The sequence below is a fragment of the Rhamphochromis longiceps genome, linkage group LG20, assembly GCF_057381845.1.
Source record: "Rhamphochromis longiceps isolate RC_006_pf linkage group LG20, R_longiceps_female_GT1.1, whole genome shotgun sequence".
In the NCBI taxonomy this organism is placed as follows: domain Eukaryota; kingdom Metazoa; phylum Chordata; class Actinopteri; order Cichliformes; family Cichlidae; genus Rhamphochromis; species Rhamphochromis longiceps.
Window position 1 is genome coordinate 5,915,527 of NC_140576.1, and position 13,234 is coordinate 5,928,760.

Genomic DNA, 13,234 nt, shown 5'->3' on the forward strand with positions numbered 1-13,234 from the left:
TGTGCTTCAGTGCAGAGTTCCACTTTCTCGAGCTGATGCAAAAAGACAGACTGTGTGATTGGAAACTCATCTGTGTGTGCTTCATTATCACTTGGAGTCAAAGAAGGTGGCGAATGTGTGTAGCAAAATTATTAGAGCAGGGGGTTTGGGGCGGGTCACTGTAAAGTTAATCCTCGCTGATTAAAACAAATCAAGCAGGGAAATCTCTCAAAATGAGCTGTCAAAATGCATCATTTGATTTATGCGATGACTAGCTTAGAGATTAATCAGTTTACATGAGTAAAACAGGCACCGCCTACCATTCAACACTAATATGTACTCTTATGTATACTCAGTAAAGGAGGTCAATGTACTTAACATAACTTGGGAATAGTTTTAAGGTCAAACGCTGTTTGAATTCCTAGAACAGGAATAAAATATTTCTTGCTAACCTAGAAATTCTTACTGTCAACCTACTAGATAAACATTATTTTGAGAAAAAAAAAAACATGACTGAACAGATGCTTATGTAGGTGACACCTACTGTTAGGCATGTTGACATCCCATTGATTCATACAAATTGTCCAAACAATCAAGCATGCTGCCCTGGTTCACATTCACAATAAGACAGAGAAAGGAAGATTGCAGACTCTACGTATCATTTTTATGTAGCTTTCTACAGAATGTGTAGAGTATGAAATAGCTCGTTTTTAGCAGCATATCATTTACTCCCTCTAAATGCTGGATCTCTCAACTGATAACACACCTCCACTGAAGATATACAGTTATGTGGAAAATAAAGCTTTCACAGCCCTCTATGCAGTCCTATGAAAAACTAAGTACACCCCATGATTTAGTAGCTTTTAGAACCACATTTGGCAGCAATAACTTGAAGTAGTCACTTGAGAGGCTGCCAGTTTAGCTCACTAGGTTGAGCAGGTGACCCATCTGCTGTAAGGCTAATACAAAGAACTGGGTTCAAATCTGACCTGATCCCATTTGCTGTGTACCTCCCCTTGTTATCTCTCCCTAGCTTTCCTATCTTCTCTGCACTTAACAGACGCCAAAATATACGCAAACAATAATTTTCCTGTCTTTATCAGTCTCGCACATCATTTTGGAAGTATTTTGTCCCCCTCTCCCTTACAACATTGCTTCAGTTCATTGAGGTTTGTGGGCATTTGTTTATGCACAGCTCTCCTGGACCTTGACTGGACCATTAAATACTGGATCATTGTCCTCCTCCGTGAAGCGATACAAGCCAAGCTTTAGCTGTTGAACAGATGGCCTCACTTCTGGCTCTGGAACATTTTGGTCTACAGAGTTGTTCTTGGTCAACTTAAGTTGCCCAATTCATGTGGCTGCAAAATAAGTCCGAATCATCAAACCTCTAACACCATGCTTGACAGCTGGTATGAGGTGTTTGTGCTGATACACAGGCGCCTTGTTTGGTTTTCACCAAAAACGGCGCCTGTGCGTTCTGCCAAAACATCTCTACTTTGGTCTCGTCTGTTCAAAGGACATTCTTCCAAAATCTTGTGGTTTGTCCAGATGCAAGTTTACAAACCTAAGCAGAACTTCCATGTTTTTTTTAGAGAAAAGAGGCTCTTGGCAAATCTTCCAAGCAAGACATAGTTGTTAGTCTTTTTCTCTTTTTCTATTTGTGCTGTCATTAATTTTTTTACGTTAACATGCTAACAGAGGCCTGCAGAACCTAAATTGCGGCTCTTCTGTTTTATGCAGTTCCTATAAAACTGCATGATCTAACTGTCTGGAGCGAATTTGCTGGGATGTCTGCTTCTGGGAAGACTGCAGCACTGTGTTAGTGCCCACCTCAAGAGGTCAGGACCAAAGAACAGTTTTTATAGAGATGTTCACACTTGCTGATATATCAGTTTTATAAAGTGCCATGCCAGGGTGCTACTTACCCTCTGAATTCCTATGAAAGCAGTAGGGGTGTGCTTAGTTTTTCCACATAATTGAATGGAGTCTTGTGAAAACTTTCATTTTCACATGACTATATGTTGTATGCAGATCTGCAGGAACGTACTTGGTTTTTGTTTTATACTTAAAGTCTAATTGCCAAAATGCAAACTGGATCTTCATCTTTCTATTATTATTTTTTTAAAATACCTTTTTTAGTAAACAATGGCTGGTTGACAAAATTGGAAGTCTGCGCCTCAGTATCCATTATCCACTATTCCAGATATTGACTGCTTTCACCAGAAATACTGACTGTTGCTCCTAGAGGGATAGGTCAGCAGAGAAGCTGATTGTTTTCCCAGGTTGCTGAGTGCATGACTTCATATGCTGTAGGTATTCCTGTGAGTATGTTCATTATGTTTACCTTCCGTATAATTAAGCAGTGTGGGCATCGTGATAACTACAGTTCTGAATAAAGTAATTATTTAATTATGTGCAACTTAATCCATACGCATGTAGCCCCTTCACCACCCAAATTAAATCTTTTCCCCATTTCATGTATTCACATGTATTTTAGCAACCTTTACTAAAAAGGTTAAACGGATAAAAACAAGACACAGCTTCATTCTTCACTGTCACAGGAAAATGACAGGCACGCTGTACACAGCACAATCTTTTTTTTCCTAATTGACCACAAAGGAGCGTGTCTCCACTAACGATAGTTAACACTGAGGCATCAGGCGTGCCTGTTTAAAATTCAGTTACCATGGGAACCCTAGCCTAACATCGTCTGTCAAGCGTATCAAAATAAGATAAAGAAAATGACAAAAAATGAGAGAACAGCCTGTAGGGATTATTTTGCTAGTTGACACATACACAATGCGTGAGAGGGAAGAAGAGGTGAACCATCACATGGCACTGAGCTCAAGATTGTGACAGCTCGTGTAGAGGTAGGCATGCTGAAGTGGTGGGTGGAAGAGGATGACCAACAGTTTCAAGTTGGATGTCAGGCTTGTAGTCTGCATTCAAATGCCTGTCGTGAACACAGGAGGTCAGCCGAACAAGATGTAGATATATGGCAGTGTATCGCTTTGGAGGGATTATGTTTGTGTTTGATCATACAAGACACAGAAATAAGTTAGACTAGTGTTTAATCGCGTTACACCCTTGGGGAAGAGAATATTTTTGCTTTACAAATCTGATCTAACCATATCAAATGTGATATACAACGCGGCTGTTAAAGTGATTATTTTATGGCTTTCAATACACTGTAAATGGCAACATGGTATTCTCAGTACATGTCATAGGTCTTCAAGCTTCTCATCTGATCATACCTCAAAATAAATGTCTGTCTTTATGAGTAGTTTGAAAATTCACTTTCATGATTATAATAAAGCTGTACAGCACTTTTTCAGCCCAAGCAAAATCGAGCAAGCCACTCTACTTTTAAGATTAAACTTGAAGCTTTTGTTATTGATGAAGCGTATGGTTAGAGCTGGATCAGGTGATCCTAAAACCCCCCTACAGGCCTAGGTTGCTGTGAACATCACATGTTTCACTGAGCATTTCTTCTTCACCTCTTTTCACTCTCTTTGTCTTCATACCCCACTCTGTACTTAATCATTATTACTAAACTCTGGCTCTCTGCAAGTGTTTCTTTTGTCTCGTCTCCCTCCCCTCACTCCTAGCAGGTCATAGCCCCTCCCTAAGCCTGGTTCTGCCAGAGGTTTCTTCCTGTTAAAAGGGAGTTTTTCCTTCCCACTGTCACCAGGTGCTTGCTCATTGTAGATCTTTACCTTACAATATAAATCACTTTGGGGTGACTTGTTGCGACTTGGTGCTATATAGATAAAATTGAACTGAACTGAATTACCTTTACAGTGTCTGTTAGGTTTTAGAAGTTACAATGCTTTACCTCAGAAAATGCATTTATGCAGGTTCTAAGATTATTATGATGATTATTGATTTTTTTGTACCTGTGTCAAACTGTGCAACCAATTGTTAAAGGAGGGATCTCCAAAAGAAAAACAAATGATGTGATGTCTTCCTAGATCGGGCATTGTCTACTGTCGCACATCATTTGTGATGATAATACAGTGACAGCTTATTACATGCTGCTTGTTATCCATAATATGTCTTTGAAAGCTCCTGTTACTTCGAAGCAATATGAGTTTATCCTGTGGAGAATTCCCCGTTGGCTGTGAAAAGACCACTGGCTATGCTTCAATGAGCTATTACAAATCGATCATAGGATGACTTAAAATAGGACTCAAGGGAGAATTGCATCAATGTGTGCTAGTCTAAACAAGCACTCTTGCTGAATTTAGGTGCATAAAAAGACACATACGAAGGTGTTTCCCGTCAGTCTATCACATGATGACCTAAAAGGATGTGTGTGTGTGTGTGCGTGCGTGCGTGTTTGTGCGTGCGTGCGTGCGTGCGTGCGTGCGTGCGTGCGTGCGTGTGTGTATTGATTGGTGACAGACTGCACAGAAGCTGCACATTAACCAGAAAGTGTGAGACTTGCATATAACCTTGCAAGTCTCACACTCTTAGTTTAGGAGTTCGCTTGAATATCTGCTACCTGTCACACATTAGAGGAAGTTGCTCTGTGGAAAATGTACCATGTAATTCTCTTACTGTACTGCTTGCAGTCAAACTTCTAGCAGCACCATGACAAAAACCTATATAACAGTTATTCAATATTTTTTTCCTGTAAGTGTTCACCTAAACATACATCTACACAAAGAGGCATTGCTCTAAATGAGGGACGCGAGGAGCACCACTATGACTGCGTATAGTTACGATTGTTATATGCACCAGGGAGACCAAAAGTGGATCAGGTGAAAGGAAAATGAGATTGGAGGATGCATGAAGGGACAGAGGTGTGATGGACAGATGGATGGATTTTAGATCTATTTTTCCCCCCTTCTTCACTCTGCCTTCTCAGTTTCTGAAATTCTGAGTCTCGGAGATACTGTAGCCTGCGGTGTGGCTGCAAACAAGCCAGAGACACAAGGACTGGCAGTCTGTTTGAGTATGTGGGTGAACAGAAGGAGGCATTACTTATGATGATAACTTTTTGGAAGTGTTAAAATAAAGCTTGCGTTGTGGTTATTTTATGTTTTTGTGTGTATTTTGCTTTCCTTTCTTTTTTACTGTTTGCCTCGGTGAATTCTCTTTGTTGTTCCTCTGCTTGGCAAACTTTTACTGTAGCAGCTGAGCTATTAAGTTCTCTATGAAAAGGAGACGGGAAGGGGGAGGGGTGATGTAATAACTCATTGTTTTAATCAATCTTTAGCTCTGATGTGCAGTTTACAGATTCACCTTGCGAAAGTGAGCAAATTTTAAAACCCAAATTTTCAAAATAATGGCATAAAAATGGACAATTACCCCCTACACCTGTTGCCTTTTTCTGAAAACGCAATTTGAATCAGTGCCACTTTGCACCTTTTTTCTTTATTCATTGTTATAAATGTGCCGTTTCAATCGAAAAAAGTAACAACTGCCGTCCTTCTACTTTCCGAGCATTTTCATTAAATAGCCCACTTTTAAACAGTGCAGTTGACATATTCAGGAGACCTTTCCCTTGCCTCGGCGCCCACGCCTGCCCCCTCTGCCACACCCGCGACAATACACTTCAATTAGCTCATTATCTTGAGCATCAGCTGTTAGCTCCATAGACATAGAGAAATAATAATCCTCTCTCTCTCACACACACACACACACACACACACACACACACACACCGGCATTTCCAAGAATAGGTCTGAACAATTGTACGTGGGTTGTATGTTTTTAGCGAGGGAGCTGACCAGACGTTATATGATTCAGTAAGCCGATAAAGGTGCACTTGCTTCTTGCTGGGCCTTGATATGCATGGAATAAAGGGTGCCCTCATTCCATGCAGCTTATTAAACCAGCCTGCCGACCATATTGGTCGTATTAAGGCTAATGTGGCAACACCCTCTTCATCCGCCCATGACACTTGAGGAACAAAAGCAGTGTCTTTACGGAGCATGCAGGACGCGTATTCGCGCAAAGCTATAATCACCGGTGTGTGTGATGCTTCTCGCCTCCAATGTCACTTCGTAATACCCGGTAAATGCAGCATGCACCTGTTCCGCTGTCATCCGCGTCGTATGAGACAAACAAATAAACATGCATACCTGTCCTGTCAGAGCTGGGTGTCAGGCTTCAGCCCAGATTCTGATCATTGAGATGAAGGGAACTGGAAGACGGACGCCGCCACCGCCCCGGAGAGCCTTTTTCTCTGCCTCGGGAGATGCAGCCCTGCAGGCTGGGACGGAAGATAGGCACAAGCCGGCAGGGATGGCTAGCAGTCGGAACGGCTAGGAGGACAGAGGAGAGGCGGTGTAAGCAAGGGAACTCCTAACGTCGTGCGTAATGTGAGGACCGCTCTGCTCGTGACACGCAGCGTGTCTTATCACTTGCTTTACTGGTTTTCGGGTCATCTTATCCCGCTGTAAGGCTCAGTAATGGGGGGTGGGGGGCTGCTGGCTGGAAAAGGATTAATTCTATAGCCTAATTTCACTGTAATCTAATAAATTACAAAAGCCATTAGTAAATTTGGAAGATTATAAAAGAATTGAGTGCAGTTAATATAGATGCTTACTGCATTATAGGGAGGAATTATATGCGTGTTGTCTAGTCATATGTTATCACACTTAACGATCACTTAAAAGCTGGAAATACCAACACTATGGGTCAGTTTAGGCTTAATAAGAAACGGATTCAATTCTTCCCTTCAGCAGCTGAAAAAAGTTAATGGCCCAAGCCCTCCAGTTTTGTTTTGTTTTTTAAATAAGTCAATAACAGATAATAATAAAGAAAAAGAAACCAAGTTGAATATTGTTCAAAGTCAGTAACATAGTAAATGCTGCTGTTTCCTTTCAAAAATCATATTCGTTCGACTTAATTGGACTTAGCGTTTTTATGCTGGTCGTCCACGCCCAATCTGCAGTGACTCTGTGGCCCATCAGAGGGCGCCTCTGTTTGAGCCACTGTGTTAAGATTAGTTTGAGATCAGGTTAAGTGTAAAGGCAATACTGATGGGAAGCAATCTTCACAAGATGATCCCAGAATTTTCTCTGGCAGGCGTCATTCCACTGAAGAGAGCTGCCTTTCCTTTTTCATCATTACCTGCAAATACAGCTCCCTTAATCTTTGCATGATACAATTACAAACATATGTGACAAGGTTTAACCCCTCATATTATTTTATATTCAGGAGTTTTTCAAAGCCCATATCTCACAAGGTTAAGTAAAAACTGCCACACTGTTCTGTGCAAAGCAAGCACTGTGCTGAATGGATGGAGGCTCTGTGGGTGATGTATTGCAATGGTGAGTCATAGGAACCTTCTGTGCTGAACGCCCTCTTTGGCTTCATGCACAAGTGTGTTCTGTTGAAATGCAAATATGCATACAGGAAAATCAATTCCTTTCACGCTTCGCTGGGTCTGCTTCAGCTGGTTACAGGATATGCATAAAGGAGGGGTAAGATTTCTGGAGGAAAAACTAATGCTATAGGATATGTCTTGATGCTTCATTGCCAAGTTTGTCTGTGGTCTCTACAGTGACCAAGTACCCGCATCAACATTTATTGGCTATCAGAGGATTATTTACCTGTCTTTATAATAAGCTTAAGTCATGCAGAGTGGTTAGGATAATATTCCTCCACTTGGTGGCAGTCATTTACCAGCTTTACTCTTGTCACAGCCGCCACAATGGTTGGAATTTACTATAAAAATTTAAACGCTCCCCTATAAACAAGGTGCATATAAAACAGATCAAACTCCTAAAACTATTTCATTTGCTCTGCACCTGCAGTTTTTCTGTAAAACCACACGTATTCTGGCATGTGCCATGCTTTAATGGCCTGGTTGCGCACTCTTACTCACCGTTTTCTCTGGAAGTTACCGCGTCCCAACATTCCTTTATATGACATTCCCTGATTGACAAATCAAAAGGTATAAATGAGAAATATAAAATCCTTTCATGACCATGTCCCTGTACAGTTATATGTATTATATATTTACTGGATTGTTTTAATATTAGGCAGCCAACTTTACGAGTTTCTTTTGTGAAAATATAATACACACAGCTCAGTATATTTTTCTTCAAAGAAAAAACTGCAAACAAAAATGTAAACCTCAAAATGTTTCTTGCAATCTTGTAAATACACACTTTCCAACCAGTATTAATATAATAACTGCACATGTCTGTCTTCACATTATAAAAGTTGCATTATCCATGTAATTCAATAAACCGACAAATGGAAACATTTATTGTATTTTAGTAATATAAAAAAATGATTATGGGCCAATATCCAACTTTAAAGCAAATACATTTTTAACATAACTTTTATTTTCATTGTACTGCAATTTAAGTTCCTGTCACTGCTGCATTGACCTACTGGTGACAGTAGACCCTGAAATGAAAATAAGTTAAAAACAGGAGCCAGCGATTATTCTAGTGGGTTTTTTTTTTTTTTTTCCTTTCTTTCTCCAGAGCTCTCAGACTCATGTATCTCACAGGGGACAATCCCACAGTGAATTGCCAGTAATTTAAAAGGTTAAATTACAAACAAAAAAAGACTACACTATGGCTCATTCCCATATGGCTCCATTTTGGCAATAATGTGCTTCTACTGAGGGCCATTTTTTTGTTAAAGGGCTTTCTCAGGTCATACATGTGAACTGTACATGTAAGCTCAAAGGCTGATTGCATAAGTATTTGTATACATGCTGAATAATACATCATAAACTCTTTAATAAGCATTTATGGATTAAGCTAATATAAATGTCCTCATATAACTCTGAAACTGCTACTACAATAAATGTTTTCTTCCTTTTTTAGTTTATTGAAGTAATGTGGTAACAGAAAGGAGGATTCAGCTTAGGCTCGCAGTGCTCCAAACATCTGCTGTTCCTACAATATGTTACTGAAAACATCTTGAGCAGAAATAGCCTCGAATCCGTGCTCTTTGCCAAGTTTGACCCAAGTGAGGATTTGATAAATAACTAGACCAGAAAATGGAAAATTTCAACTGTGTCACGTAACCACAGAGCAGTCCTCACATTCAGCCTCAATGACAGGGATTGAGATAGTTCAGGAATGCAGCAATTAAAGTAAGTGTGAGAAGCAGATGCTTGGCATGTGTTGGCATCTGAAAACGCTGGAAGATAATTTATTCGTGATAAGGCATTTGGTGGGTGAATCAAAATGTATGGTTGCTTGAAGCAATGCTGTGTTTTGGACACAGCTGGTCTTCACCTAAAAGTCTGTCTGGTGTGTATTCTTTACCATTGTTAATACCCTTGCATATTGTTTTCTGCAGCATGGGAAGGAAACAGGATGAGAAGCCATCTGAAAGATCCTGAAGAAGGGGTGAACAAAATCACAGTAAAGCCATGAAACTAAATTAAGTGCACTCTTTTTTCATACTTTCCAAAGAACTTCACAAACTGATTTTTCCCCAGCATGCATTCTTTAAAAAAAAAAAATATATAAATAATTTAAATATACTGAAGTGGTGCATGTCTATATTCTCCATATGTTAACATAGACTCAAGTGAAAATACAGTGGCCGCTATTAGATCATTACATTCCCATTTTTTTATTTGGTTGTTGACTGTCAGGGACCAAGCAGTAAAGCATAAAGGACACCGGTGGTTATAATTCAAAAAACGGGTTTTATTGACCCAAAAATATATTTAACAAAGCCAAAACTTAAACAGGCAGACCAATAAAAGAGGTCAACTCAACAGACTAAACTCAAGATAATAATTAACAAAACCTCAAACAAACATATGGTAAACTGACCTGCTGAAATGACACACAGGGGGACTTAAATACTGGTTTAGCTAAACCAAATGACACACACGGGGGAAAACAAGATGGCTGCCATATAACCAACTAATACAAAACATTTAAACAAACATGAAACACCCCCCAGGCAATGAAGCATGTGGTGCAATCCAATTAGGCTGTCAGCAGTACTTCAGGTCTCCCAGCCCTTTGCCACACCTTTTGCCAGACAGGAGGAGACACCAACCCCCAGGTAACTCAAACAAAGATGTATTAATATAACAAAACAGAACTTTGACCTTGCAAGGTTAATATGTGTGCACGCCATATAAACATTGGAAGGTGTGATGGAAAAATGAATACATTTAATAAAGAAACGATATTGAACAATAAATAGAATATTTTAAAGTAGTGACTGTAAATTAAACTAAAGTGAATCAACGGGTGATGAGGTGTGGAGCTTACCATGTGTGGCATGCCATCACACACCTCCCCTCTTCAGAGCTCTCGCTGGAACAGCGAGAGAGATAGTCAGCAGTAAGGTTCTCCTTGCCTGGTACGTGGTGGACAGTGAATCGGAATGGCTGTAAGGCCAGGTACCAGCGGGTAATTCGCCCATTTGTGTCCTTCATCTGCTCAAGCCACTGTAGTGCTTTGTGATCAGTTTCCAAGGTGAAGTCTCTTCCCAGTAGATAGTAGCGGAAGGTGTCCAGGGCCCACTTGATCGCTAAGGTCTCCTTCTCTACTGTGGAATACCGAACTTCCCGTGGAAACAGTTTCCGGCTGATGTAAGCCACTGGATGGCGGCCTTCCATGGTTTCCTGAAGGAGGACAGCTCCCAGGCCCCGATCTGAAGCATCAGTCTGTAATATGAATGGTTCATCAAAGTTGGGACTGTACAAAACCGGTTGCTTACTTAGTGACTGCTGTATGTCATGAAACGCTGCCACTGCCTCCTCTGTCCACTGGATGTAATTGGGGGAACGTGATCCCGTCAGGTCTGTGAGCAGAGCTGCCCTGTTGGAGAACTGAGGGATGAAACGACGGTAGAAACCTGCCATGCCCAAAAAGGATCTCAGCTGCTTCCTTGTTTGGGGCAGGGGGGATGATTCCATGGCCTCGATTTTGCTGACTTGTGGCCTGATAACCCCCTTGCCGATGACATGGCCCAGGTATTCTGTCTCAGCAGCGGCGAAAACCCACTTTGACGGATTCACCGTCAACCCAGCTGAGTGCAGGTGGTCCAGAACAGTTCGCAGGTGTTCCACATGCTCCTCCCAGGTGTTGCTGTGGATAACAATATCATCCAAGTAAGCAGCAGCAAAGTCAGAGCAGTCATGTAATACCTGATCCATCAGCCGTTGGAAAGTTGCTGGAGCTCCATGTAGTCCAAATGGCAAGACTGTAAATTGGAAAAGCCCCCATGGTGTTCTGAATGCTGTGAACTCTCTGGACCGTTGAGTGAGTGGGACCTGCCAGTAACCCTTACACAGATCTATTGTGGTCAGGTACCTTGCTTTTCCCAGACGTTCAAGTAGATCATCAATTCTTGGTGTCGGGTAGGAGTCAAACATGGATATGGAGTTCAGGTACCTGAAATCAATGCAGAACCTCATACTCTCATCCTTTTTGGGTACCAAGACCACAGGGTTGCACCATTCACTCTTAGATCTTTCAATGATCCCTAGAGATAGCATCAAATCGATTTCCTTCTTCAATGAAGGCAGCAGACGTTCTGGGATCCTGTAACTTAATCGTCTCACAGAGGCACCTTCTCGTACCACAATATCATGTTCGACAATGTCAGTTCTCCCTGGATTCTCTTGAAAGACTGCTGATTTACACATTTCTCTCACCTGCTGCTGCTTGTCCTCTGGGAGATGGCTGAGATCATAATCTAGAGAGCCAGCAGGTGGTAGATATTGCTCATCTGCTTCATCTTCTTCAGGCACTCGCCGTATGAGCATTGCATCCGCCTTGTGTTCAATACGCTCCACCCACTCCTTCAGAAGGTTTATATGCAAGACCTTGCTGGAGCGTAACTGCCCTGGGGTGGACACCTCATATGTGGTGGGTCCCAGCTTCCTCATGACTTCAAATGGCCCCTGCCACTTTGCCAACAATTTGTTGTTGTCACTGGGGAGGAGCACGAGCACCTTTTGTCCTGGCTCAAACGCACGCTGACGAGCAGATTTATCATACCAAGACTTCTGCTGCTGCTGGGCCTCCACCATATGTGATTGAGCAAGTTCACCCATTTTCTCCAACCGTTCTCTCATCTGAATGACATAAGACAAAATGTTCTTGGATCCCCCCTCCACCTTGTCTCCCTCCCAAATCTCCTTTAACAGAGTTAGAGGGCCACGAACCTCATAACCATACAACAGCTCAAAAGGTGAAAAACCTGTGGAGGCTTGGGGGACTTCTCTATAAGCAAAGAGTAGATATGGCAGCCATTGATCCCAATCGTTACCACTGTCGTTGACAAACTTCCTGAGCATCTGTTTCAATGTCTGGTTAAACCGTTCTGTCAGCCCATCAGTTTGAGGGTGGTATGGTGAAGTTCTCAGACTCCAGATGCCCAACAACTGATAAACTTGCTTTAACAGAGTAGACATGAAGTTAGTGCCTTGATCAGTTAGTATTTCTCGTGGAAACCCAACTCTTGCAAAGAACTGCACTAAACAAAATGCAATGGGCTTGGCCTTTATAGATTTTAAAGGGAACACCTCAGGATATTTTGTGGCATAATCTGTTACAACAAGCATGTAACGATTTCCTGCTTTGCGCCTCTCAACAGGCCCTACAATATCCATTCCAAGACGCTCAAAAGGAGTGCCGATGACAGGGAGAGGTTGGAGTGGAGCTCTATGGGGGATTTTAGCAGATGTTATCTGACACTGTGGGCAACTTTTACAAAACTGAGCCACATCTTTGCTAAGACCAGGCCAGTAGAAATTATGTTTGATGCGAGCTGTGGTCTTGTGTTTACCAAGGTGGCCAGCCCACGGAATAGAATGCCCTAAGGTGAGAATGGCGTTTCTAACCTTCTGGGGAACCACCAGCTGCAGCACCGACCCCTGCTGACGATAGAGAATGTCATTTTGCAAGATGTACTCACTGTTAACCTGCTCCACTCCAGGTTCCTTTTCTTTGGCCTTCCGGAAAAGAGATATTAAAGATTGATCAGATTTTTGGAGTTCAGCAATTTCAGTTGGAATATTAAACCCTAGGGGTGACAGTGTTGGCTCAGCGTCTGTTAGTGTATCCACAGGTGAAAATTTGAATTTCTCCTGCCTTCTTTGTCTGCGGGTCTTCCGTGGCTTCACCACAGTTGTCTCAAACTCCTCATTAAAAAAAGGCAGGGCACTCAGGGTCTCAGAGTGGGTACTGACTTGCTTAGCCTGAGCTCTGGTAACAGCTACATTGCACTCCTCAGTCTGCTCAGACTCCAACAAATCAAAAAGCACAGGAAGGTCACGCCCTAACACGGCAGAGTAAGG

At 41.8% G+C, this 13,234-nt stretch overlaps 1 protein-coding gene across 4 annotated transcripts in view; it reads right to left on the bottom strand.

The window, feature by feature from the left end:
- The window catches only part of LOC146644771 (band 4.1-like protein 1), a 53,378-nt gene extending 46,943 nt beyond the window's left edge, over positions 1 to 6,435 (bottom strand). The window contains exon 1 of one of the 4 annotated variants that reach the window (XM_085394079.1): positions 6,072 to 6,435. The gene's annotated coding sequence lies outside the window, so the exon portion shown is untranslated. The remainder of the gene's footprint in view (positions 1 to 6,071) is intronic. The other 3 variants (XM_085394080.1, XM_085394078.1, XM_085394081.1) reach the window with 3 other exon arrangements.
- Between the last annotated feature and the right edge of the window lie 6,799 nt (positions 6,436 to 13,234).